This window comes from Myotis yumanensis, unplaced genomic scaffold, assembly GCF_028538775.1.
Source record: "Myotis yumanensis isolate MYYU_CA2020_CCGP unplaced genomic scaffold, mMyoYum1.0.hap1 SCAF_22, whole genome shotgun sequence".
Classification (NCBI taxonomy): domain Eukaryota; kingdom Metazoa; phylum Chordata; class Mammalia; order Chiroptera; family Vespertilionidae; genus Myotis; species Myotis yumanensis.
The window spans coordinates 17,159,530-17,186,017 of record NW_027223773.1 but is presented as its reverse complement, the minus strand read 5'-3'; the positions used below and the strand labels follow the sequence as shown (position 1 = coordinate 17,186,017).

Below are 26,488 nucleotides of genomic sequence, written 5' to 3'. Positions count from 1 at the left end.
ATGGACGCAGATGATATGATGGTGAAGGCTTGGGGTAGCGGGTGAGGGAGAGCTAGAACTGGTCAATGGAGAATAAAAGGGGACATATGTAATAATTTCAAAAATAAAAACATAATTTCTTTAAAGGAAGAATTAGGAATTGTGCCCTCAGACTCCCACGGAGCATGGGCCCTGTGTTCTCAATCTTCTCAGGTGGTTCAAGACTTCAGCTCTGAAATACTCTGCCTCATGTATATGCAAAAGAGAAGAGGTAGACTAGGTTAAATATGGATAAGTCTGTGCCCTGAGGGCATCACCCACAGCCACACCCTCCCCTACAGAAGTGCTCACAGCACAGCCCCTTACCATGGACTGGAGCTGGAGAACCCTCCTCCTAGTGGCCATGGCTACAGGTAAGGGGCTCTGGTGCTTGGGTTGAGGAGGGGACCAGGGTGAGTCAAGAGGGATTTCCACCCACTCCTGTCTCCTCTCCACAGGTGTCCACTGCCAGTCCACAGGTGTCAGTCTGGGGCTGAGGTGCAGAAGCCTGGAGCCTCAGTGAAGCCTTCTGGATACACTTTCACCAGCTACTGGATGAGTTGGGTGCAACAGGCCCTAGGACAGGGGCTTGAGTGGATGGGGTGGGTTTACCCTAGTGATGAAGACAAAAATAATGCACAGAAGTTCCAAGGCAGAATCACCATGACCAGAGACACATCCATCAACACAGCCTACGTGGAGCTCAGCAGCCTGAGAGCCAAGGACACGGTTGTGTATTACTGTGCTAGACATAGGAAGGGAACCTCAGTGTGACCTCAGACACAACCTCTTTGCAGGAGAGGCTGTGACCAGCAGGGGGTGCTCAGGGTCCCAGAACACATGGACCATCTCAGCAGCAGGTGCAATTGGAGGTTTGGGCTGGATTCCTGTGTGGTTTCCTCTTCATGTCACAGTTTCCCTCAGGGAACCTCTTGATTCCTGACTCTGCGCTTACCTCTGAAGTGTCAGAGTTAGAAAATTGTGTTGTAAACAGGGACAACTTTCTCACATGGACAAAAGACAGAGAATGTCTTTCAGACACCCTTGTGCCCAAATGACAATCTTCAAGTCTTCTGAACCACATCCCCTAAATCTAACCAGAGGCTCTGCTGACTCAACAGTGCAGCTCAGCTGCACACAGCTCAGGGTCCCAAGCATCAGCAGGACACTTGTGATCTGGGCAGAGGCCACAGCAGACATCTGATCTCAAAGCTAGAGAAGAAAGACCCAGGTTGTGGAGGTCATTGATTTGTCCTCACATTCACAGCACCAAGAGTAGGTGACACCAGGCAGAGGCAGATGAACCCGTGGCAGCTTGTTTGTCCAGGCTGACAAGCGCACACACCAAGGGTCCTTGGATGTTTATTATGCACATAGTTGACATACCTGGGAAGCACAGGAAAGGCCATCAAGGAAGTTAGACCTGCTTTGATAGAGCCATTAAAGGAGACTGACTAGGTGTTTATATTTATTTATTTTTTGAGATGTTGGAGGAGGCAGAGAAATTTCTGCTTCCAAGGGCTTTTGTGGTTTCAATCTTCCAATGACATTTAAGACAAAACCATAATTTCTTATCAGATTTCTTGTTTGTGGTCGAAGGAGAAGAGGCAAGAATAAGTCATCAGTTCTCACTGAACAAAAAATAGAGTATAGCCGAAACCGGTTTGGCTCAGTGGATAGAGCGTCGGCCTGCGGACTGAAAGGTCCCAGGTTCAATTCCGGTCAAGGGCATGTACCTGGGTTGTGGGCACATCCCCAGTAGGAGATGTGCAGGAGGCAGCTGATCGATGTTTCTCTCTCATCGATGTTTCTAACTCTCTCTCTCCCTTCCTCTCTGTAAAAAATCAATAAAATATATTTAAAAAAAATAGAGTATGGCAATCTATTTTCCTTAACAACTATATAAAATGAGCCAAAATTGAGATAAAGTATAATTATGTTTGTTCAAAACATGGATCTACAGAGTATGAGAAGAATAATTATAAGTAAGCAAATGAGGATGAGGATAATGATGGTGATCATGATGATAATGATGGTGGTGGTGATGGTGATGGAGGGGTGATGGTGATGATAGAATTGGACAGAGGTCTTGGTGCAATGTCTTGGTGGAAATGTATACTTTATCCAAGGTCACCATATTGTGGAAGGCATTTGGACAACTTACAGTTGTGCCAATGGGGTCTCAATCCCCGAATGGTATCCGAAGAGGAGACACCTAATTTCTTTTCCTATAAAAGGTCAGTGTGTGTGCACGATCATCATGTCTACAGAAAATATGAACCATAATAAGTAACCAAATGGTGGTGGTGAGGGTGATGATGATGATGATGATGATGACGATGGTCTAATGAAATTATGGCTCCTCATACAGACACACCACCATCATAGCTCCTCCAGTGAGGAGTATATACCCTTTCCTCTAAGTGTTGAGATATTTCACAAATAGGATCCAAATGAATTATGAAGCTTGGACGAATCATGTTGAGATCAGATCAGTAATGAACCCAAAGTTGTCCATGTGCTGATCCCCTGGACCTAGGAAGGTGTTACCTTCTAGAACAGAGACACTGTGAGAATGTGCATGTAGGAAACAAGGAATACCCTTCCCACCAGTTTGCTATGACATGTTCCTTATTTCTCTTGATCCCTACCTACATGATCTTTAACGTTTCTTCTCACACACTCCTGTTTCTAATTATTTAGGTATTTCCAATGATGATACAAGCTGTCTCTCTCATACCCTGCACTTCATTCTGGGCCTTCAATGGAGGAGGCTTTAAACCCATATGTCCAGAAACTCTCTTTCCATGAATATCAGGTATATTTCTATCATGTGACTCAATATGAGTCCAGGTTCCTTCCCTCTCCCAGTTCCACAGTCACATCGAGATTTATGGGTAGTTTCCCAGTAGCACTCCCCTCTTGTACCAGAACCTGCTCCAGTTCCTGTGGCTGCTGTAGCCAATCCACATGGACAGTGGAGGCTCAACATTTTCTGGGGAGTTCTTTGTAAAAACACACAAAACAGGACCCATTAAAGAAAATATTGTTAAATTAGCCTTGGTCAAAATTAAAGACTTTTGTCCCACCAAAGATTCCATTGAGCAAATGGAAACAAAAACATAAACATAAGTAACATATTTGCAAATCATATGTCCAGTATGAGAATGTATAAATCACACGTTAAGGTTGTTATATGTTGTGGGAGAGCCCAGCACACTCTGACCAGTTACCTCCCATTGGAAGGGCAGAGGGAGGCAGGGAGTGAGGGATTCCTCTCAGGGTTGAAGTGTCCTTCCCTGTGAGAAATTCTATGGTAGGAATTCTCTTCACTCACTTCCTTCTGAACCCCAACATCACTGATAAAACTAGACTGAGAAAACAGGTCAATCTCCTTCCATCAACTTTCCCACATATGAATGATTCGAAGTTGTGCACATACTTGATCACTGTTTTCATGTCTTGACTTTTCTCCATTTAAAACCATGACTATTTCTGATGTAACTAGTTGGGGGTCATGTACATGTGCTTTCATAAAGGAAAAGTTTGTACAGGAAGCTTTAGACACGATCACAAAATTTCCAACATCAAGAATCAAGAATGTCCCTCCTGCCTGTGGTTGGGATGTAGTTTAGTGGACACAAGTAACAATATATATTAGGATATAAGATATTGACAATGGTTGTTCTTTATTTTCTATTTTTTGCAAGAAGGTAGAAATTATTTTAAATAAATTATGATATAAAAATTTAGAAAATGTGGCCTGGCAGCATGGCTCACTTATTCAATGTTGACCTATGAACCAGGAGGTCACAGTTCTATTCCTGGTCAGGGCACCAGCCCTGGTTGCAGGCTAAATCTCCAGTGTGGGTCATGCAAGTGGCAACCAATCAATGATTCACTCTCATAATTGATGTTTTTATCTCTCCTCCGTCTTCTTTTCTCTCTGAAATCACTAAAAATATATCTTAAAAATTACAGAAATTGTGGATATACTAGAGTGTTGAGATTCAGAAACTATCTGAACAAATGTTAATCACTTTTAAATATATTGTAATATGCATGAAAAGTTAAAGTGTAACCTACTCATCTAGTCCACCATATCTTCTTATGCTCAGAAAGTATAGGCCATTCTTTGACCTAATTCCAGTGTGCTTCATGACCCAGGTGATCCCCTGTCCCTGACTTAGATGCTGAGTTTGTTCAAGGGAAGAGGTGCCCTGAAACAGGTCTCAGAATGACCTCCCTGTATGAGAGAATGAGACCACCAGGGGACACACAAGGTCCCTAAACACAAGCACCATCCCAACAGTAGGTGCCCTTGGAAGTTTGGGCTGGTTTCCTGTGTGGTGTCCTCTTCATGTCAGTTTCCCTCAGGTAACCTCTGGATTCCTGATTCTTAGTCTCTGAGTTAGAAAAGTCTGTTGTAAACAGAGACAACTTTATTATGTAAACAAATGGTAGAGAGTGTCATTCAGACACACTTGTGCTAAAATGACTATTAATCATCAAATTTTTTGACCCACATCACCTAAATCTAACCTCTCTGAATTCCTCATTCTGCGCTTGCCTCTGAAATCTCCGAGTTAGCAAACTGTTGTAAAGAGACACAACCTTCTCACATGGACAAAAGGCAGAGTCTCTATCAGACACTCTTGTGCCAAGTACCAATCAATGATCAAATCTTCTGCCCAAGTCACCTAAACTCAACCAGAGGCTCTGCAGACTGAACAGTTCAGATCAGCTCCACAAAGCTCAGGGTCCCAGCCAGCCAGCAGCAGGGAAGAAATGTGCTGGAGCATGGGCACTAGAGTCATGTGACCCCAAAGCTAGAGAAGAAGAACCATGCATGTGACAGTAATCCAGTTATCATCATGCTGATAACCCCAAGATTAGGGTGACAGCAGGCAGAGGCATAGGGACCCACAGAAGCTTGGTACAGATGACCAGGCTGATGACAAACACTCACCCAAAGGGGCATGGAATGTTTATTATGCACAGAGTTGAAATCTCTGGGAAGCACAGAAAGGCCCTTAAGGAAGTGAGACCTGCTTTAATGGAGTGAGGAATGGAGACGGGCTTGGTCTTTTATTTTTTTGTTGTGGTAGGAGTGGGAAGGGATTATCTTTCCAGGAGTTTGTGTGGTGTAAACCTCACAATTACATCAGAGGAAAAATCCATGATTCCTTATCGGATTTCTCACGTGTGGCAGATGGAGAAGAAGCAAAAAATAAGCACTCAGTTCTCAGCAGTCAAACAAATAATAAAATGGAGTATGGAAACCCCTTTTACTTAACAACCTTACAAAAGGAGCAACAATTGAGATAAAGTGTCATTAAGTGTGTTCAAAACCAGGTGTTCAGAAAATGAGAAGAATAATTATAAGTAAGTAAATGAGGATGAGGATGATGAAAGTGATGATGAATGTGATGATGATGGTGGTGGTGGTGGTGGTGGTGATGGCGATGATAGAATGGACACTGGTTTTGGTCTGATGTCTTGGTGGGAATATGTACTTTATTCAAGGTCATCGGTTTTTAGAAGGCCTTGTGTCAACTTACAGTTGGGCCATTGGGGTTTATATTTCTGAATAACATCCAAAGAGAAGATGCCTATTTACTTTTCCTATAAAAAGTTATTTTTTGGACAAACCCCATGTCTATGGAAAATGAAAAGAATGATTGCAACTAAGGAAATGGTAATGATTGTGATGATGGTAATGATGATGATGATGATGATCACTATGATTGGCTGAGACACGGATCATGGTCTAAAGAAATGATAGCTCCTCATACAGACACACCATCACCATGGCTCCTCCAGTGAGTGGTGTCCACTCTTCCCTGTCACTGTTGAGAGAGTTTATAAATGGGATCCCAATGAATTATGCAGCTTCATGAATCCTTGTTGAGACTAGATCAGCAATGACCCCAAAGGTGTCCAAGTGCAAATCTCCTGGACTTAAGAAGAGTTACCTTCTAGAACAGAGACACTGTGAGAATGTACATGTAGGAAACAGGGATCCCCTTTTGCCACCAGTTTGCAATGCCATGTTCCTCACTTCTCTAGATCCCTACCTGCATGAATTTTAACGTTTTTATTTCTAACAACTCCTGTTTATAATTATTCAGGTATTTTCTATGATGATACAAGCTCTCCCTATCATTCCCTATATTTCCTTCTGGGCCTTCACTGGAGAAAGCTTTGAACCCATAGGCCCAGTAACTCTCTGCCCATGAACATCAGGTGTATTTCTGTCATGTGACTCAATACAAGTCCAGCTTCCTCCCCTCACCGAGTTCCACAGTCACATCTAGATTTATGGGTAGTTTCCCAGCAGCACTCCCCTCTGGTACCAGAACCTGCTCCAGTCCCTGTGGCTGCTGTAGCCAATCCACATGGACAGTGGAGGCTCAGCATTTTTGGGGAGTTCTTTGTAAAATCACACAAAACAGGACCCATCAAAAATATTAAGTTAGCCTTGGTTAAAATTAAGGACATTCATCCCATCAAATATTCCATTACACAAATGAAAATATAAACATAAACATAAAGAATCTATTTCCATTATGACAGGTGTGAGATGGTACCTCTTTGATGTTTTGATTTGCATCTCTCTGATGATTAGTGACTTTGAGCATTTTTCATATGTCTCTTAGCCTTCAGTATGTCCACTTTCGAGAAAGTGTTTATTTAGGTCCTTTGTTCTTTTTTTTTAAACTGGATTGTTTATCTGCCTTTTGTTAAGTTGTATGCGTTCCCTATACATTTTAGAGATTAAACCCTTATCAGATGTCACATTGGCAAATCATACATCTGATGGAAGAATTAATAAATTACATATTAAGGTCATATTACATTATGTAGGAGAGCCCAGCACACTCTGACCACAAGAGCCTCCCAGGGGAAGGGTATAGGGAGTCTGGGAATGAGTGATTCTTCTCAGTGTTGAAGTGTCCTTTCCTGTGTAAGAATTCTCTTTGCTCACCTCCCTCTGAACCCAGACATCACTGCTAACACTAGACTGAGAAAATAGGTCAATCTGCTTCCATCATCATTTCAATATATGAATGATTCTGAGTTGTACACCTGCAAGATCACTGCTTTAACTTCTTGTATTTTCTTCACTTAAAACTATGATTATTTCTGATGTAACTAGTTTGGGGTCTCTGCAAAAGGCCACACCTTTCATACATAAAGGAAGAGTTTGGACAGGAAGCTGTATACAAAGTCACAAAATTTCCAATATCAAGAATCAAGAATGTCCCACTTGCCTGTGTTTGGGAGGTAGTTTCACAGATCAAAATAACATCATAAATTAATATAAGATATATTGATAGTAGCTGTTCAGCACTTTTAATATTTTTCAAGGGTGGTAGAAATTAGATTGAAATTATGATATAAAAATTTGAAAATTATGGATATGTTAAGAGTGTTGAGATTCAGACATTTTTGGAACAAATTCTAATTTCATTTAATTCAATTTTAAATATGCATGCAAAGTTAAAAGTGAAACCTACTCCTCTATTCCACCATTTCCTCTTATGCTCAGAAAATTTAGAAAATTTGTTGACCTAATTCCAATGTGTGTCATGACCCAAGTGGTCCCCTGTCTATGACTTACATGCTAAGTGAGGTCAAGGGAGAAGATGCCCAAAGAGGGGCTCCAGAATGACAAGGGCAGCCTAACCTCAGGCCCCACACTTATAGGAAAGGTTGTCCCATATGCAACTTTCTCTTCAAGCTCCAGGGTAAATCCTCTCCTGGGCTGTGCAGGCTCAAGCTGTCTCCTCACACAGGGCTGGTTTCTCTGGGAAGACAGAGCTGTGGTCTAGAAGAAGATGAGACTGCTGGGTCTTCTCCTGTGCCTGGTGACAACCTCCCTGTCTCAAGAGTCAGGCAGAGGTCATGGGATGGCTGTGACTGCATATGACTGACAGGGACTGATGCTCCTTGTCCCCAGGTCTTCTTTTCAGGTGCAGCTGAAGAGATTAAACCCAGGACTGGTGAAGCCCTTGCAGACACTTTCCCTCACCTGCACTGTCTCTGGTTACTCCATCACCAGTGGTTCCTGCTAGATCTGGATCTGTTAGTCCAAAGGTAAGGGGCTGGAGTGAATGGGGTGCATATGTTATGAGGGAGGCACTTACTACAGCCCCTCCATGAAAAGTCAAACCCCCACCTCGAGTGACATGTCTAAGAACCAGTTCTCCCTGCATCTGAGCTCCATGACCACTGAGGACACAGCCATGTATTACTGTGCTAGAGACACAGTGAAGGGAAGTCATTGTGAGCCCAGACAAAAACCTCCCTATGATATTATGTGTGGCTATTTCAGAAAAAAAGGAGGCAAGTTGAACTGGGTAAACAATGAGGAAATCACAACAATATAAATGGACAATCCTGGATGTGTGTCTGCTCAGACTTGGTGAATTTCCATCCATGGTAACTCATCTGAGCCGGGGGTAGCTTTTCCTATGTTGCACATTGGTCCATCTAGTGAATGGGGCTTCAGGTTCAAGGGGACGCATGTCATGTATGGACACGGTGATGACACTGCCAAGGGCCACATGCAGACTTGAGTAGGAATTTGAGAGGGAACAGATGGTGCTTCTGAAATGAGCTTCTGATGAAGCAGGAAAGCCCAACATGCCCTTCTGCTCCCTGGTTAGAACCATGACACGTGTCCTCATGGGCACAGACCATGATGGTGAATACAAGGCAGAACCGCCAAGACTGACCAGGTTTCTATAAAATTAGATACATCAGCTCCAGGAATGGGAGGTTATCTGACTGATTTATTCATTCTGTAATCAATGGACAGAGAAAGATACTACTCTTCAGGTCAAAAATGATTTTATTTATATCTGTTATTTCAAATCATTGATTTGCAACACAATTTTCCATAATCAAATGTCCAAAACTTAAACATAATTCCTCCCTGACCTTTACCAACAAGTTCACCTAAACACATCTGATCATGATTATTTTCTTCTATATCCCAATGTATGAAACTGAATCTACAACAGAGTCTAGAGAATAAACACCCCAATGTAGGCAGTGCAGCTGCTATATGTCCAGCACCAAACTCCCCTGAAGGAATAGGACCCAAGAGCTCTGTCTGTGTCTCTATAGTTCATGTTTCTGGTTCCCAGGGTCCCACACAGACACTCCTTTCTCCCCCAACCCTTGGTCCACTGGCTCTAGGCTCACACCTGGTCTTATTTTATCCCCTGAACACCTTGTAGGGGAAATGATGTCAGAAGAAACTTCCTGTCTCATGAACATGATCCTCCTGCACCTTTACTTCTTTCTTGGGTTGTGAGGTTTGATTTCTCTAGGTTGTCATTACTGGTTACTGTCAAAGGCATCTCTCATTTACACAATTGTATCTTTATTTTTTATGAAAATGTTCTTTCTGAAGTCCTTGTACAGGTCTCCTGGATCATTTCAGTCCAGTGGGGAGGGCCCAGACCCAGATATTGGAAGTAATGGTTAACAGTATTGTTGAACATGTCACACTCTGGGATCATGTCCTATGTCAGCGTCCAAATTCAGAGCTCCCTATATAGGAAGAGGTTATGCAAATAGGGCCCCCTCTGCTCATAAAAAACCAGCCCAACCCTGACCCTGCAGCTCTGGGATAGGAGCCCAGTCCCAGGATCCCCAGGTGTTCCCATTTCCTGATCAGGACTGAGCACAGACCACTCACCATGGGGTTTGGCCTCAGCTGGGTTTTCCTTATGGCTCTTTTAAGAGGTAGTTTATGGAGAACAAGAAACACTGAGTATGTGAGTGAATATGAGTGAGAGAAACAGTGGACATGTCAGAGGTTCGTAACCAGGTCATCTCTGTATTTGCAGGTGTCCAGTGTGAGGTGCAGCTGATGGAGTCTGGGGGAGGCTTGGTGCAGCCTGGGGGGTCTCTGAGACTCTCCTGTGCAGCCTCTGGATTCACATTTAGTAGCTACAGGATGAACTGGGTCCGCCAGGCTCCAGGGAAGGGGCTAGAGTGGGTTTCATACATTAATGAGGATGGAAGTAGCACATACTATGCCAACTCTGTGAAAGGCCGATTCACCATCTCCAGAGACAACGACAAGAACACGCTGTATCTGCAAATGAACAGCCTGAGATCCCAGGACACCGCTGTGTATTACTGTTTGAGAGACACACAGTGAGGGGAAATCAGTGTGAGCCCAGACACAAACCTCCCTGCAACAGAGGCTATGACCACCAGGGGGCGCTCAGGTCCCTGAACACAAGCACCATCCCAGCAGCAGGTGCAGTTGGAAGTTAGGGCTGGTTTCCTGTGTGGTTTCCTCTTCATGTCACAGTTTCCCTCAGGGAACCTCTGGATTTCTGACTCTGCACTTATCTCTGACGTCTCTGAGTTAGAAAAGTCTGTTGTAAACAAATAACTTTCTCACGTGGACATATGGCAGAAAATCTCTTTCAGACACACTTGTGCTAAAATGACTAGTAATCACCAAATCTTGTGACCCTTGACACCTAAATCTAACAAGAGGCTCTGCTGACACAACAGTGAAGCTCACCTGAATGCTAGACAGTGGACACAAGTATGTGAACCCAAAGCTAAAGAAGAAAAACCCCCGGTGGTGACACTCATTCTCTTGTCATCATGGTCATAGCACCAAGAATAGTTGACACCATGCAGAGTTAGAGCAAACCACAACAGTGTGGTGCAGATATCCAGGTTGATGACAAGTACACATATAAAGTTGACATGGGTGTTTATTCTGCACATAGTTGAAATCGTTGAGAAGCACAGAAAAGGCCCTTCAGCAAGTCAGATGTGCTTTGATGGAGCCAGGATAGGAGAGTGGCTCAGGGCTTTTATTTTGGCAAGGTGGTTGGAAGAGGTAGAAATTCTGCTTATAGGGACTGGTTTGGTTTTAATCTCACAATGACATAAAAACTATGACTTATTATTCAATTTCCCATGTGGGGGACAGATGGAGAAGAAGCAGCAATGAACCATCAGTTGTCAGAAGTTGAACAAGAAGGAAAATAGAGTATGGCTACCAACTTTCTTACAACCATAAAAAATGTCCAAAAAATTGAGGTAAAGGATTCTTATGTGCATACAAATACCATGGCTACATAAAATGAGAAGAATAATTATAAGTAAGCAAATGATGATGGTGGTGGTGGTGGTGATGGTAATGATAGAATTATAAATAGTCTTGGTCCAATGTCTTGGTGGGAATAGGTACTTTATCAAAGGTCATTAGCTTTTGTGAAGGCCTAGTGTCAACATATAGTTGGGTCTATGGAAATTCAATCTCCCAATGGTATCTGAAGAGTAGAACTTTCTTTTGCAATAAAAAGTCATTGTGTGTGGATATCCACCATGTTTACAGGAAATAAAAAGAAAAATTAAAGTTAGCAAATGGAAATGATCATGAACAGGATGGACTGATACATGGGCCCTTGTCCAATGAAATGATGACTCCTCATACAGACACATCATCACCATAGCTCCTCCAGTGAGGAGTGTCAGCCTTTACCTGTGAGTGTTGACAGATTTTATAATGGGAGCCCCAATGAATTATGAAGCTTCAAAAATCCATGCTGAGACTAGATCTGTAATGACCCCAAAGGTGTCCAAGTTCTAATTCCCTGGACCTGGGAAGTTGTTACCTTCTAGAACAAAGACACTATGAGAATGTGCATGTAGATTACAAGGAGTCCCCTTCTTAACAGTTTACAATGACATGTTCCTTATTTCTCTTGATCCCTACCTGCATGAATTTTAATGTTTTTCTTTCTAACAAACTCTTATTCATAGTTATTCAGGTATTTTCTATGACGATATAAATTCTCCCTATCATTCCCTATATTCCCTTCTGGGCCTTCACTGGAGGAGGCTTTAAGCCCATATGTGTAGTAACAGTCACACATATGAAAATCAACCATATTTCTATTCTGAGACTCAAAACCAGTCCAGCTAGCAGCTTCCACTTTAACTGATATAAAGTTAAGAATATATGAGGAAATTTAACAGCACATTGTAAAGCTCATTTACCATGATGAAGTGGGATATCATCTTAGAATGCAAGGATGGTTCAAGGTATGTAAACCAATAACTGTGATATACCTCATCCTTAGAATGAAGAACAAAAAATATTTCATATAAATAGAAATAAAAAGGAAAAATTTAAAATTCAAAAACCTTTCATGACTAAATTTTTTAAAAAAATTAGTTATACAAGGTATGTGTCTCAAAATAGCAAAGGCCACATTTGAGAAACCAACAAGTATCATCATACTCAACAGAGAAAATTGAACATTATTCTTCTAATATCAGGACCAACGCAGGAATACTTTTATTCTAAAAAACCACAAATGCTTGTCTGAAAAATTAGGCAAGAAAAAAAAATAGAAACTATCAATATGAGACAAAACAAGTTAAAATGCCCCTTCCTAGCAGTATACAGATGACACAATCTTACTTATAGAAAACCTTAAAAACTGCACCAGAAAACTGAGAGAACTAGAAAGTGAACTCAGGAAAGACATAGTGAACAAAACCTACACACAAATGCCTTGTGCCCCTGCAGAAGCTCAAGAAAGTGTCTTTATGACTCCAGGAAATATGTGGGCTGTTTCAGAGGAAAGTGAGGAAAGAAAACTTGAACTGGCTAAACAACAAGGAGATCGTAACCTAATGAAACAAGAACCCTGGACGAGTGTGTCCTTGGTCTTGGTTAATCCCCCATCATGTTCCCAGGTAGCTTGCCCGCCCCCTGCCCAGTGTGGCACTGAGTCAGGTGCAGGTTTCAGTTAACCTCCATCATGTGGGAACATGGTGACAGTGGTCCTAAGGTCACATGCAGACATCGATTTCCAATAACAAGACTTTCATAACCTCAACTTAATTTCTCCTAAATCATTACCCACATCTTCCACTAAACACACCTGGTCATGATGGAGATTCTTCTATATCCCAATGAAACTGAATCTGAAACTGAATCTACAACAGACACTAGAGCAGTGGTTCTCAACCTTCCTAATTCAGTGACCCTTTAATACAGTTCCTCATGTTGTGGTGACCTCTAATCTTAAAATTATTTTCGTTGCTACTTCATAACTGTAATTTTGCTACTGTTATGAATCGTAATGTAAATATCTGATATGCAGGATGTATTGCCATTATTACAAATTGAACATAAGTAAAGCATAGTGATTAATCATAAAAATATGTGATTCTATATTTGTTTTCCGATGGTCTTAGGCACCCCCTGTGAAAGGGTCGTTCGACCCCCAAAGGGGTCACGACCCACAGGTTGAGAAACGCTTCAGTAGAGAATAAATACAACAAGGGAGGCAGTGCAGCTGCTACACCTTCAGCACTAAAAAAAAAAAAAAAAAAAAAAAAAAATAACCTTGAAGGAACAGGAAACGGGAGTTCTGTCTGTGTCTCTATAGTTCATGCTTCCAGTGCCCAGGGACCCGCACAGACAATCCAGTCTCCTCCATTACTTACTCCACTGGCTATAGTTTCACACTCTGTTCTTAGTTTATCCTCTAAAAACATTTTAGGGGAAATAGTGTCAGATGGATCTTCCTGATTCCTGAGCATGAACCTCTTGCACTTTTTCCTCTTCTTTGTTTTGTGAGGGTTGATTTTTCTTGGTTGTCAAGATTGGTAACTGTCAAAGGCATCTATAATTTTAAACCTTTCTATTTTCCTTTTTTTGACATTTTTCTCCTGCGTAGAAAGCTACAGTCCAGTTGGGCCACTTCATAATACTGAAAGGTTGGTACAGAAAGAGCATGTAACTCTGGTAATCATATATGCATCTAATGCAGGAGCACCTAAATACATAAAAAAAAAAAACTTCTGGAAGATATCAACGGAGAGATAGACAGCAATACAATCTTTGTAGGGGATTTTAATACCTCATTGACATCACTCAGTAAATTCTCTAGCCAAAAAAATCAGCAAATAAACAGCAACCTTAAATGACTAAATAGATCAGATAGACTTACTCGATATCTTCAGAACTTTTCACTCCAAAGCTACAGAATATATGTTTCTCTCAAGTGCAGATGGGAGTTTCAAAGATAGATCACATATTTGGACACAGGTAAAGTCTCTTCAAATTCAAGAAGATTGAAATCATATTAAGCATCTTCTCAAATCACAATGGCATAATATTAGAAATAAACTACAATAAAAATCAAACACTTGGAGGCCAAATAGCATCTTATTAAACAATGATTGGGGTACCAAAGCGATCCAAGAAGAAGCGATCCAAGAAGAAAAAACATTCTGAAAACAAATGACAATGGAAACACAACAATCCAAAATCTATGGGAAACAGTGAAAGCAGTCCTTAGAGTGTAGTTCATAACATTACAGGCCTACCTCAAACAACAAGAAAAACTGGTAATAAATTATCTAACTCTACAACTTGTTTCCTTGTTGCTGTTTCAAGAGGTAATTCATAAAGAACAAGAGACACTGAGTATGTGAGTGGACATGAGTGAGAAAAAGAGTGGATGTGTGAGTTTCCTGACCAGGACATCTTTGTGTTTGCAGGTGTCCAGTGTGAGGTGCAGCCTGTGGAGTCTGGGGGAGGCTTGGTGCCATGTAGGGGGTCTCTAAGACTCTCCTGTGCAGTCTCTGGATTTACCTTCAGTAGATACCATATAACCTGAGTCCACTGGGATCCAGGGAAGGGACTTGACTGGGTGGCTATAATTAATACTAATGGTGGTACCACAAACTGTGCCAACTCTGTAAGGGCCAATTCACCATCTCCAGAGACAACTCCAAGAAGACACTGCATCTGCAAATGAACAGCCTGAAAGCCAAGGACACAGCTGTTTATTACTGTTCAACAAACACAGTGAGGGGAAAGTCTGTGTGAGCCCAGACACAAACCTCCCTGAGGGAGGAGCTATGACCACGAGGGGGCTCTCAGGGTTCCTGAACATAAGGGCCATCTCAGCAGCAGGTGCAGTTGGAGGTTTGGGCTGGTTTCCTGTGTTGTTTCCTCTTCATGTCACAGTTTCCCTCAGGGAACCTCTGGATTCCTGATTCTGCACTTACCTCTGAAGTCTCTGAGGTAGAAAAGTCTGTTGTAAACAGAGACAACTTTCTCAAGTGTACCAATGGCAGAAAGTCTCTTTCAGACACTCTGGTGCCCAAATAATAACTATCAAATCTTCTGACCCAGGTATCCCAATTCTAATCAGAGGCTCTACTGACTCAACACTGCAGCTCAGTCCCACACAGTTCAGGGTCTCAGCTAGCCAGCAGGACATGAGTGTCCTGGACAGAGGGAACCTGATACATAAGATCCCAAAACTAGAGAAGAAGGACCCTGATGGTGAAGATCATTGACTTATCATGCTCACAGCACCAAGAGTAGGTGATACCAGGGCAGCATAGTGCAGATGTCTAGGCTGATGACAAACACTCACCCCAAGGGGACATGGAATGTTTATTATGCATGTAGTTGAAATCCCTGAGAAGCACAGGAAAGGCCCTTCAGCAAGTCAGACCTGCTTTGATGGATCCAGGAAAGGAGACTGGCTCAGGGAATTATTTTGTTGAGCTGATGGGGAAGAGGGAGGAATTCTGCTTACAGGGGCTTGTGTTGTTTCAATCTCACAATGACATCTAATGACAAAACCATGATTTCTTATCTGATTTCTCATGCGTGGCAAATGGAGAAGAGGCAAGAATAAGCCATTAGTTGTCAGCAGTCAAACAAAAAATGAAATAGAGTATGACAACTTATTTTACTTAACAACTATACAAAATGAACAAAAACTTACATAAAATGTCATTATGTGTGTTTGAAAACCAGTTCTACGGAAAATGAGAATAATAATAATAAGTAAGCAAATGAGGATGAGGATGATAAAGGAGATCATAATGATGATGGTGATGGAGGTGGTGATGGTGATGATAGATGTGGACAGAGGTCATAGTCCAAAGTCTTGGCCAGAATCTTTAGTTAATCCAATGTTAACCATTTTTGAAGGTCTTGTGTCAACATAGAGTTGATCCTTTGGGGTTTCAATTTTCCAATAACATCAAAAGAGGAGACACCTGCTTTCTTTTCCTATAAAAAGTCATTGTGTGTAGACAAACGTCATGTCTACACAAAATAGAATGATTATAAGTAAACAAATGGTGATGATAGTGATGATGATTATGATGATGATCATGATATTAAGAAGATGATAATTGATTGAGAATGGGTTTTGATCCAATGAAATGATGGCTCCTCATACAGACACACTATCACCGTGGCTCCTGGGTGAGTATTGTCCACTCTTTCTTGTAATTGTTGTGAGATTTCATAAATGGGACCCTAACAAATTAGGTAGCGTGGGTGATTCATGGTGAGACCAGATCAGTAATGATCCCAAAGGTGTCCAAGTGCAGATCCCCTGGACCTGGGAAGGTGTTACCTTTTAGAACAGACAATATGAGAATGTTCATGTAGGAAAAAAGGAATCCCCTTCCCATTAGTTTGAAATGATACATTCCTAATATCTCTTGATCCCTACCTGCAGAATTTTGAACATTTCTATTTCTAACAAACACCTTATAATTATTATTCAGGTATTTCCTATGAAGATACAAGCTGTCTCCATCATGTCCTGTACTGATTTCTGGGCCTTCACTGAAGGAAGCTTTAAACCCAATGTCCAGTAATTCTCTGTCCATGAACATCAGGCATATTTCTGTCATGTGACTCAAAATAAGTCCAGCTGCCTCCCCTCACCCAGTTCCACAGTCATGTCCAGATTTATGGGTAGTTTCCCAGCAGCGCTCCCCTCTTATAACAGAACCTGCTCCAATCCCTGTGGCTGCTGTAGCCAATGCACATGGATAGTAGAGGCTCAGCATTTCTGGGGAGTTCTTCATAAAATCACCCAAAATAAAACCCATTAAAGAAAATATCATTAAATTAGATTTGGTTTAAATGAAAGACTTCTGTTCCGCCAAAGAATCCATTCAGCAAATGAAACCACAAACGTAAATATAAAGAATAGATTTCTAATCCTGAGAAAGAACAAAGTAGGTGGGATCTCAATACCAGATATCAAGCTGTATTACAAAGCCACTGTTCTCAAAACTGCCTGGTACTGGCACAAGAACAGACATATAGATCAATGGAATAGAATAGAGAGCCCAGAAATCGGCCAGAACCAATATGCTCAATTAATATTTGACAAAGGAGGCAAGAACATACAATGGAGCCAAGATAGTCTCTTCAATAAATGGTGTTGGGAAAATTGGACAGATACATGCAAAAAAATGAAACTAGACCACCAACTTACACCATACACAAAAATAAACTCAAAATGGATAAAGGACTTAAATGTACGATGGGAAACCATAAAAATTCTAGAAGAATCCAAAGGCAATAAAATCTCAGACATATGCTGAAGCAATTTCTTCATTGATACAGCTCCTAGCGCAGTTGAAACTAAAGAGAAAATGAACAAATGGGACTACATCAAAATAAAAAGCTTCTGTACAGCAAAAGAAACCATCAATAAAACAACAAGAAAACCCACCTCGTGGGAAAACATATTTGCCAACATCATATCTGATAAGGGCTTAATCTCCAAAATTTATAGGGAACTCATACAACTTAACAAAAGGAAGATAAACAATCCAATCAAAAAATGGGCAAAGGATCTAAATAGACACCTTTCAAAAGAGGACATTCAGAAAGCCAAGAGACATATGAAAACATGCTCAAAGTCACTAATCATCCGAGAGATGCAAATCAAAACAACAATGAGGTACCATCTCACACCTGTCAGAATGGCTATCATCAACAAATCAACAAACGACAAGTGCTGGAGAAGATGTGGAGAAAAAGGAACACTTGTGCACTGCTGGTGGGAATGCAGACTGGTGCAGCCACTATGGAAGACAGTATGGAGTTTCCTCAAAAAACTAAAAATGGAACTCCCATTTGACCCTGTGATCCCGCTTCTAGGAATATATCCCAAGAAACCAGAAACACCAATCAGAAAGGATATATGCACCCCTATGTTCATAGCAGCACAATTCACCATAGCTAAGATCTGGAAACAGCCTAAGTGCCCATCAGTAGATGAATGGATTAGAAAACTGTGGTACATCTACACGATGGAATACTATGCTGCTGTAAAAAAGATGGAATTCTTCCCATTTGCAATGGCATGGATGGAACTGGAGAGCATTATGCTAAGTGAAATAAGCCAGTCAATGAAGGAAAAATACCACATGATGTCACTCATTCATGGATAATAGAGACCATTATAATCTTTTGAACAATAATAGATACAGAGGCAGAGCTACTTCAAACAGATTGTCAAACTGCAGCAGGAAGGCCGGGGAGGGTTGGGGGGCAGGAGAGAGGGGGGTAAGAGATCAACCAAAGGACTTGTATGCATGCATATAAGCATAACCGATGGACATAAGACAATGGGGGGTAGGGGAGGCCATGGGATTGTCAAGGGCGGGGGAAAAAAAAGGACACATATGTAATACCCTTTGTAATACTTTAAGCAATAAAAAAAGAAAAAAAAGAATAGATTTCTAAATCATATGTATGATATGATAATGTTTAAATTGCACATTAAGAATGTTATATGTTTGTGGGAGAGCCTGGTGCCCTGTGACCACATTGACCTTCTAGGGGAAGGGAAGGGAGTGAGGTATGCCTCCTTAGGTTGAAGTGTCCTCTTCTGTGAGAAATTCTATGGAAAGAATTCTCTTCACTCACCTCCCTCTGGACCCCGACATCACTGATAACACTAGACTAAGAAAAGAGGTAAAACTCTTTCTATCATCATTTCAACATAGGAATGATTCTTGGTTGCACAGATTCATGATCACTGCTTTTATTTTGTGTCTTGTCTCCACTTAAAATCATTATTATTTCTCATGTAATTAGTTTGGGTCTCTGCCATAGGCCATGGGCTTGCATATCAAATACTTTGCACAAGAGACTGTAGACACAGTCACAAAATTTACAACATCAAGAATTACAAATGTGGGGAGATTTAAAAAGGCAGCAGATTGAATCCATGCTGCATGGTTATGCTCCCAGGAACAACCTGGAATTACAACTAAGACACAGAAAAACTTCCTGAATAGTCAAAGAAAAATTTGCAGAAGATAACCTTGATACCCAAGGACTGAAAGTGGAGACTGCATAGAATCTGGTAGGAGGGGCAGAGGTGTGAAAGCACTGTCCAGGCACCCACGTAGAGCAGGGCTGAGATGCAAAAGGGCTGTCCAGGCACCCACAGACAGCAACTGAATTCTCACAGAGATATCTCAGCCGTGGTAGGTTGCCACTGAGAACTTTGGGATCTAATCCCCAAGCTGGGCCACTAAGCATAGAGCACCAAAACTGAGGAGGGCACCCACAAAGCTTCTGGCTATGAAAAGCAGTGGGGTGCTGTCTTCCAGGGAGTAACAGCTGAAAATTCAGGCACCCTCTTAAAGGGCCAACACACTAAACTCCCTGTGGAGCCACCCACCTTCTGCTCTGGCACAGGGAGAATGAATCATACTGGAGCTGTGAGAGCAGAACCCAGGAGAGGTCTCAGGGGATAGAGCTCAAAAGGCAAACACTCCAAGTTTCCTGGGCTGAGTCATTCCCTCAAGCAGCAGAGGACATCTTCTCCACATAGACATTTGCCTTGCCTGGGGGGAATACACTTGACACACCCTATTGGAAAACACCATGCCCTGAGGCCACTTAAGAGATAAAAAATAACAATTAGCCTCCAGGCAGAAGCAACTGCCCCACCCTATTGAGAAAAAAACCAAACACACACAAAAAAAAAAAACCCAAAAAAACTCTGGTCACAACTGAGGACGATTGTCTGGGGGTCAATTCAAGTCAGACTCCTATCAGTCTGTAGGCCAGTGGTTCTCAACCTTCCTAATGCCATGACCCTTTAATACAGTTCATGTTGTGGTGACCCCCAAGCATAAAATTATTTTCGTTGCTACTTCATAACTGTAATTTTGCTACTGTTATGAATTATAATGTAAATATCTGATATGCAGAATGTATTTTCATAGTTACAAATTGAACATAATTTCACAGGCGACCCCTGTGAAAGGGTCATTTGACCCCCAAAGGGGTCGTGGCCCATAGGTTGAGAACCGCTGCTGTAGGCAGAGGTGGTCTCTGGAGGCTTTGAGTCTGTGCCTGATCTAATTAGTCAAAAACAGCCTTTGACACTGTCCTGCACTAGAGATTGAGAGGTGTAGAGGATCTACCTAATACATAGTCAGAAACTCAAACAGATAGCCAAACCGAGGAGACAAAGAAACAATGTCCAAATGAAAGGACTAGAGAATTCTCCAGAAGAGATAAATGAAGCAGAAGTAAGAAATTTATCTGAAACAGAGTTCAAAGATAAAAATGCTCAATGGGCCGAAACCGGTTTGGCTCAGTGGATAGAGCGTTGGCCTGTGGACTGAAAGGTCCCAGGTTCGATTCTGGTCAAGGCCATGTACCTTGGTTGCGGGCACATCCCCAGTAGGAGGTGTGCAGGAGCCAGCTGATCGATGTTTCTCTCTCATCGATGTTTCTAACTCTCTATCTCTCTCCCTTCCTCTCTGTAAAAAATCAATAAAATATATTAAAAAAATCTTTAAAAAAAAGCTCAATGGCATGAAAGAAGATATAGTAACTATGAAAAAAGAATAGTCTGAAATAAAGAAAGACATAATACAAATAAAGAACACATTGGAAGGAATACACAGCAGATTAGGGGAAGCTGAGGATCGAATCAATGAATTAGAAGACAGAGTTGGAAATATCACTCAATCAGAGAATCAAAAAGAAACAAGAAACAGGAGAGCAGCTTAAGGGAGCTATGGGACAGTGTGAAATGTAACAATATTAGAATACCAAGTGTGCCAGAACAGGCAGACAGGGAGAAAGTCATAGAGAAGGTGTTTGAAGAAATAATGGCAGAAAACTTCCCTAACCGGGTAAAGGAAAAAGTCACACAAGTTCAGGCGGCACAGAGAACCCCAAACAGGGACCCAAATAGGTGCATGCCAAGACACATCATAATTACAATGCCAAAAAATGAAAGACTAAGAGAGAATCTTAAAGGCAGCAAGGGAAAAGAACAGCCAGCAACAATCATAATATCATATGGTCTGATGTGTAAATAATTGGTGTGAACAACAAGCTGACCAAAACCTTTGGAAGGAAAAGCTGGGAAATGACAAGTCCATAAGGGGTTTGGGAAAGCTCCAGCATATTCCTGGAAACCTAAAAGGCTACACACACTCCCAGAGTTGGGTGCATGCTCTGCAAAGAACAAGTTGACTGAGAATTTCTTGTCTCTAGCTGACCTGAGACTCTGTAAAAGCAGGAGTGAAAGCTCAGGTAAAGTGGTAAACAGCCTGCCAGAGCATTGGAGGCATGTCACAAAGCAGGCATAGCCCCTAGCAGAGGTTGGGAGCTGTATTGGTTCAAAGTGTGAGTGGGAAAGGGAGTTCTATAGAAAGTAACTACACAGGGCGACCTAATCACAAATTCCCAACTGGGCAGGTCTAGGTGGGCAATCATGCCCCAGGCCTGTATCTGTAGGGAAATATTTGTCTTTGCCTTAAGCAAGCCCTGTTCTTTGTTCTCGTGCATGTAGGTTAACACACCTTTGAAATGCCAGAGTAATCCTCTTTCTTTCAGACTCCTTGGAAGGAACCAATCTTAAGAAAGCACATAACCTTATAATCCAATCCCTGTCTTGTTTTCTCCCACCTTCATGTAATCTTTTTTTATATTCCCTTCTTAATTTCAAATGTATAACAGAAACTGCAGAGTGGGTGTGCTGCATAGTCAGCAGTGGTGGTGGGGGCAGCACCAGTGGCCCAGCTAGCAAGATGGCAGGCTCAGTCAGGGTCAGACATAGGCTAGGAGGCAAGGGCACTGTTGTGTGGTGGTGGGGGGCTGGGGACTGGTAGTGGTGGTGGCGAGGAGGTAGAAGTTAGCAGATGTGCTCAGTGTCTTGTGACAGTACAACATTCAAAAGGAGGAGATCTTGGTGAAGGGGGACAAAGTCATCTTGGCGGCAAGTTCTCCAGGCCCAAGAGGTGAAGACCAACTATATGGTGGGGGGACTGGAAAGGAAGGCCAGTCCAGGGAGTACCACACGTTGGATTGTATCTTATTTCTACTTAATAATGCGCACCATTCTCATCCTGTTTATGCCTGACACGCAGCCACTGAAAATATTCCTGTGATTAGAAGGCCTGACCAAAAAGAGGTACTTGGATATCTCAGTGGTGAAGCATCAACATCAGCAAGTATAGCCCAAAGCGCCCTGTAGAAATAGGGCTTCTGAGATCTACTCAAGTCAAACAAGCTGCAGACGAAGTTTTAGCAGGAGCAAAGGAACCACGAATTGAGGAGAAGAGTGTGTGCACCTTGATCATTGACTATTGTCTTTGTTTCTGCCCAGTGGTTTGGGGGTCCGCTGTGACAAGACTGGAGGAGGCCATTAACAGTGGTGTCTGCAGCTGTGGATACAGTTAATGCTGCCTCCCTAACGGGGTCCAAAAAAATGAGTTTGGAGGAAACAAAGAAGATGACCAGAGAGGACTGGAGAAAGAAGAAAGAGCTAGAAGAATAGCAGAAACTGGGCAATGCTCCTGCAGAAGTTGATGAAGAAGGAAACGACATCAACCCTCACATTCCTCAGTATGTTTCTTCAGTGCCATGGTATATTGCTCCATCAAAAAGATCTAAAGAGAATTCCATAGCTAATAAGTACCACAAAGGAGCATGTGAAAACTGTGGGGCCATGACACACAAAAAGAAATACTACTTTGAGAGACTTAGGCGAGTTGGAGCAAAATTTATAAGAACTGACATAGCTCCAGATGAAAATGTCAGGCCTCAGCTGATGTTTGACTATGATGGGAAAAGGGATAGGTGGAATGGTTACAATCCAGAAGAACGCTTGGAAATTGTAGAAGAATATGCCAAAGTTGATCTGGCAAAATGAACATGGAAAACCCAGAAACTCCAGGAAGAATTAACCTCAGGAAAATTAGTGGAACAGGCTAATTCTCCAAAACACCAGTGGGAAGAAGAGGAACCTAATTCTAAAATGAAAAAATACCATAATAGTGAGAATGAGGATGAAGGTAAATATGTAGATGACATTGACATGCCTGGACAGAACTTTGACTCTAAGAGACCGATTACTATTCAGAATCTCAGGATTCGAGAAGACATTTCAAAATATTTGCAGAATTTAGATCTAAATTCTGTTTAGTGTAATCCCAAAACTAGAGCGATGAGAGAAAATCCCTATGTCAATGCAGGAAAGAATCCAGATGAAGTGAGCTATGTGGGAGACAACTTTGTTAGATACACAAGTGACACTATTTCAATGGTTCAGACACAGTTGTTTGCATGGAAAGCCTATGACAAGGGATCTGAAGTGCATCTGCAGGCCGATCCTACCAAACTAGAGCTCTTGTATAAGTCCTTCAAGGTAAAAAGAAAAAAAAAAAAGAAGACTCCAAAGAACAGCAGAAAGAAAGCATCCTGGAAAAGTGTGGTGGCCAAGAACATTTGGATGCCCCTCCAGCTGAGTTGCTTCTAGCTCAGACGGAAGACTATGTGGAGTACTCAAGGCATGGGACAGCCATTAAAGGATGGGAGCAGGCTGTCGCCTGCTCCAGATATGAGGAGGATGTGAAGATCCACAATGACACGTGCATCTGGGGATCTTACTGGAAAGAATGCCGATGGGGATACAAATGCTGTTACTCTTTTGTCAAACACTCCTATTGCACTAGAGAAGCTGGGGAGGAGATTGTGAATTCAGAGGAACGTATTGCAAATGATATAACTAGAGAAGAATCTGTGAAAAAAACCTCAAAATCTCATGGAGATGCATTAGGAAAAACTAAAAGAGGAGAAAAAGAAGAAGAAGCATTGAAAGAGCAGCTCAGATAGTAATGACGAAGAAAAGAAACATGAAAAACTGAAAAAGGCACTGAATGCAGAGGAGGCCCTCTTCATGTCAAGGAGCTCATGCAGATTGATGAGAGGAAGGGGCCTTACAATATCCTACATGAAACTTGGGGACCCACCCAGGAGGAAATGGAGGCCCATAGAATGAAGTGTCAGAGGCCGGAAGACCCCATGGCCTATTTCCTTAGATAGTAGTAACTAGTTGTAGACAGTCACTCATGATAAACACAGCTGATGATATATTATTTTCAGCTTCTTGCCAATGATTGTAGATGGAAAAGTCAGTGTCTGCTCATCTTGCTGCCTGACTTTAATAAAGCTTCCAGAAGTCTAATAGTAAATTCATTCCTTTCCACGCTGAAAAAATAGAAGAAAAAGAAAGAGGATGTACATTAAAAGCAGATTAAGACTTTTATTTCCATTTTATATTAGTGATATGGAAAGAGACTCTGGCTGGCTTCCTCAATCTCTCTCTCTCTATCTCTCATCTTCCACTCAATAGTTAAGTCTTAAAATGTATTTTCTCAATTTTATGGCCCTTTATCTTGTGTTTGACATTTTAAAGGTAGATTAATTAATTTTCTCAAAACTAGGGCTTCATATTTTCCTAATTAGTAGTAACTATAATTGTTATTGTATAGTCATTTGATTTTGCCTTCTAAGGCTTTCCTAGTTTGTAGCTAAAAAAAATCTATCTTAAAGGAATTTTGTAGAACATGTGAATAACTTTATCCTCTGTGGTAATAATTTCATTTTTTCTACTCATTTATAAAATTTTTATTTTTAAAATATTTCCTTGTGTCTTACACCCAGAACTAAATGTGTTAAGCTTGTGAATGGAAAAAATAGCTGTTTTGTCATTCTTGAATCAGAGTTGACCAATCAGTGTTCGGTCTTTTAGCATTTTGGACATGAATGTTTAGACACAGACAACTTTCTTTCCTTTATCATAGAGGATATTATTTGTGATGCTATATTTTTGTTTTAATTGTGATTGCCTTTATTTAACAATCATGAACACTAAATTTGATTTTAAAGTCTTGTAGAATTCCTATGTGCCTAATGTTTGTAGCCAGCAGTTGTCACTGCAAAATTTGCAAAAGCAAAACCTAAAATTGATGGTTTCTTCAAAAGATCATAAGGATAGCATGTAGGACTACTGGAAACTGTGATTGCCATGATCCTCAGGCCTCTTCCAAGAACATTGTGTAAATAATAAAGGCAGAGAGAACAGGGTCTGTGAAAAAAACGAGTTAAAAAGCTTTGACATGAGCATATTGATTTTTAATAGCTCATTGGATTTTCTGAGCTACCAAAATCCGCTTGGATACTGCATTATGTTGGCATCTTGGAAATAATTCTGGTGGGAGAGTAACTGAGTTGAGTTTTCAAGTACTATGGATATCTGCATGGTGTCTAGATCAGGCTGGTATGAACTTAAAACAGCAATGCACATAGATCGAATTCTTACCCACTTCAAAAATGTCAAAAGTTTATGTTTTCATCTCCCTTCTTTAACATAGGATAGTTCAGCATAAATCTGAGATTGGAATTTATTTTGTATTTATTTATCTACTGTTATTAAAGGTTTATAATTGAGAATCAAAAAAGAGTGTGTGATCCTTGATAAAGAGAGATGGGCTGCCTGCTTGGAGGGTCACAAAGAAGGGATTATACAGACTGGACAGAGTAGGTCTTTTTCTGAAGCTATGAGAGTGGAAAAAAATGCTGCAATCAAAGCCAAAATTTTGGCTCAGAAAAGATCTACCATCAAGATTGACTTAGATGAGCAAATAACTGCTCTCAGACAGAGGAGTTTTGTGGACGCTGAGGTAGATGTGACCTGGGATATTGTCAGCAGAGAGAGAGTGTGGAGGACAGGGACAACTATCCTACAGAGCATGGGGAAGATCTTTTCCAAGGATATTTTTGCAATTCTTCAGTCTGTGAAAGCCAGGGAAGAAGGGCGTGCACCTGAACAGCGACCAGTCCCAAATGCAGCACCTGTGGCTCCCACATTGCCTACCAAACAGCCTATCCCAGCTGCTACAACAGATATGACCAGAAAAGAAACTGCAAAACTGTTATTTGATGAAACAGTTGGATCTTGTTTTGGCTCAAATAAACTCCTACAAATTAAAAAAAAAAAAAAAGAGTCACAAACGTCTCACCAGCCCGTGCTTGGGAGGTAGTTTCTCAGATCAAAGTAACATTATAAATTAATATGTAAAATGCTGACAGTGGCTGTTCTTTACTTTGATATTTTGCATAAGGATAAAATTTATATAACATTACATTCGATAAATTTGGAAATTGTGGCTACAGTAGAGTGTTGAGATTCAGAAACAGTGGGAATAAAAGTTAATCTCATTAAATCTCTATGAAAGATGCATGAGAAGCTAAACGTGTAACCTGCTCATTTAGTTCACCATTTCTTCTTATGCTCAGAAAGTCTAG

The 26,488-nt window shown here is 41.3% G+C and overlaps 2 pseudogenes; both read left to right on the top strand.

Moving 5' to 3' along the window:
* LOC138999365 (parafibromin-like) lies at positions 1–26,488 on the top strand (annotated as a pseudogene).
* LOC138999334 (pre-mRNA-splicing factor SLU7 pseudogene) lies at positions 22,513–24,223 on the top strand (annotated as a pseudogene).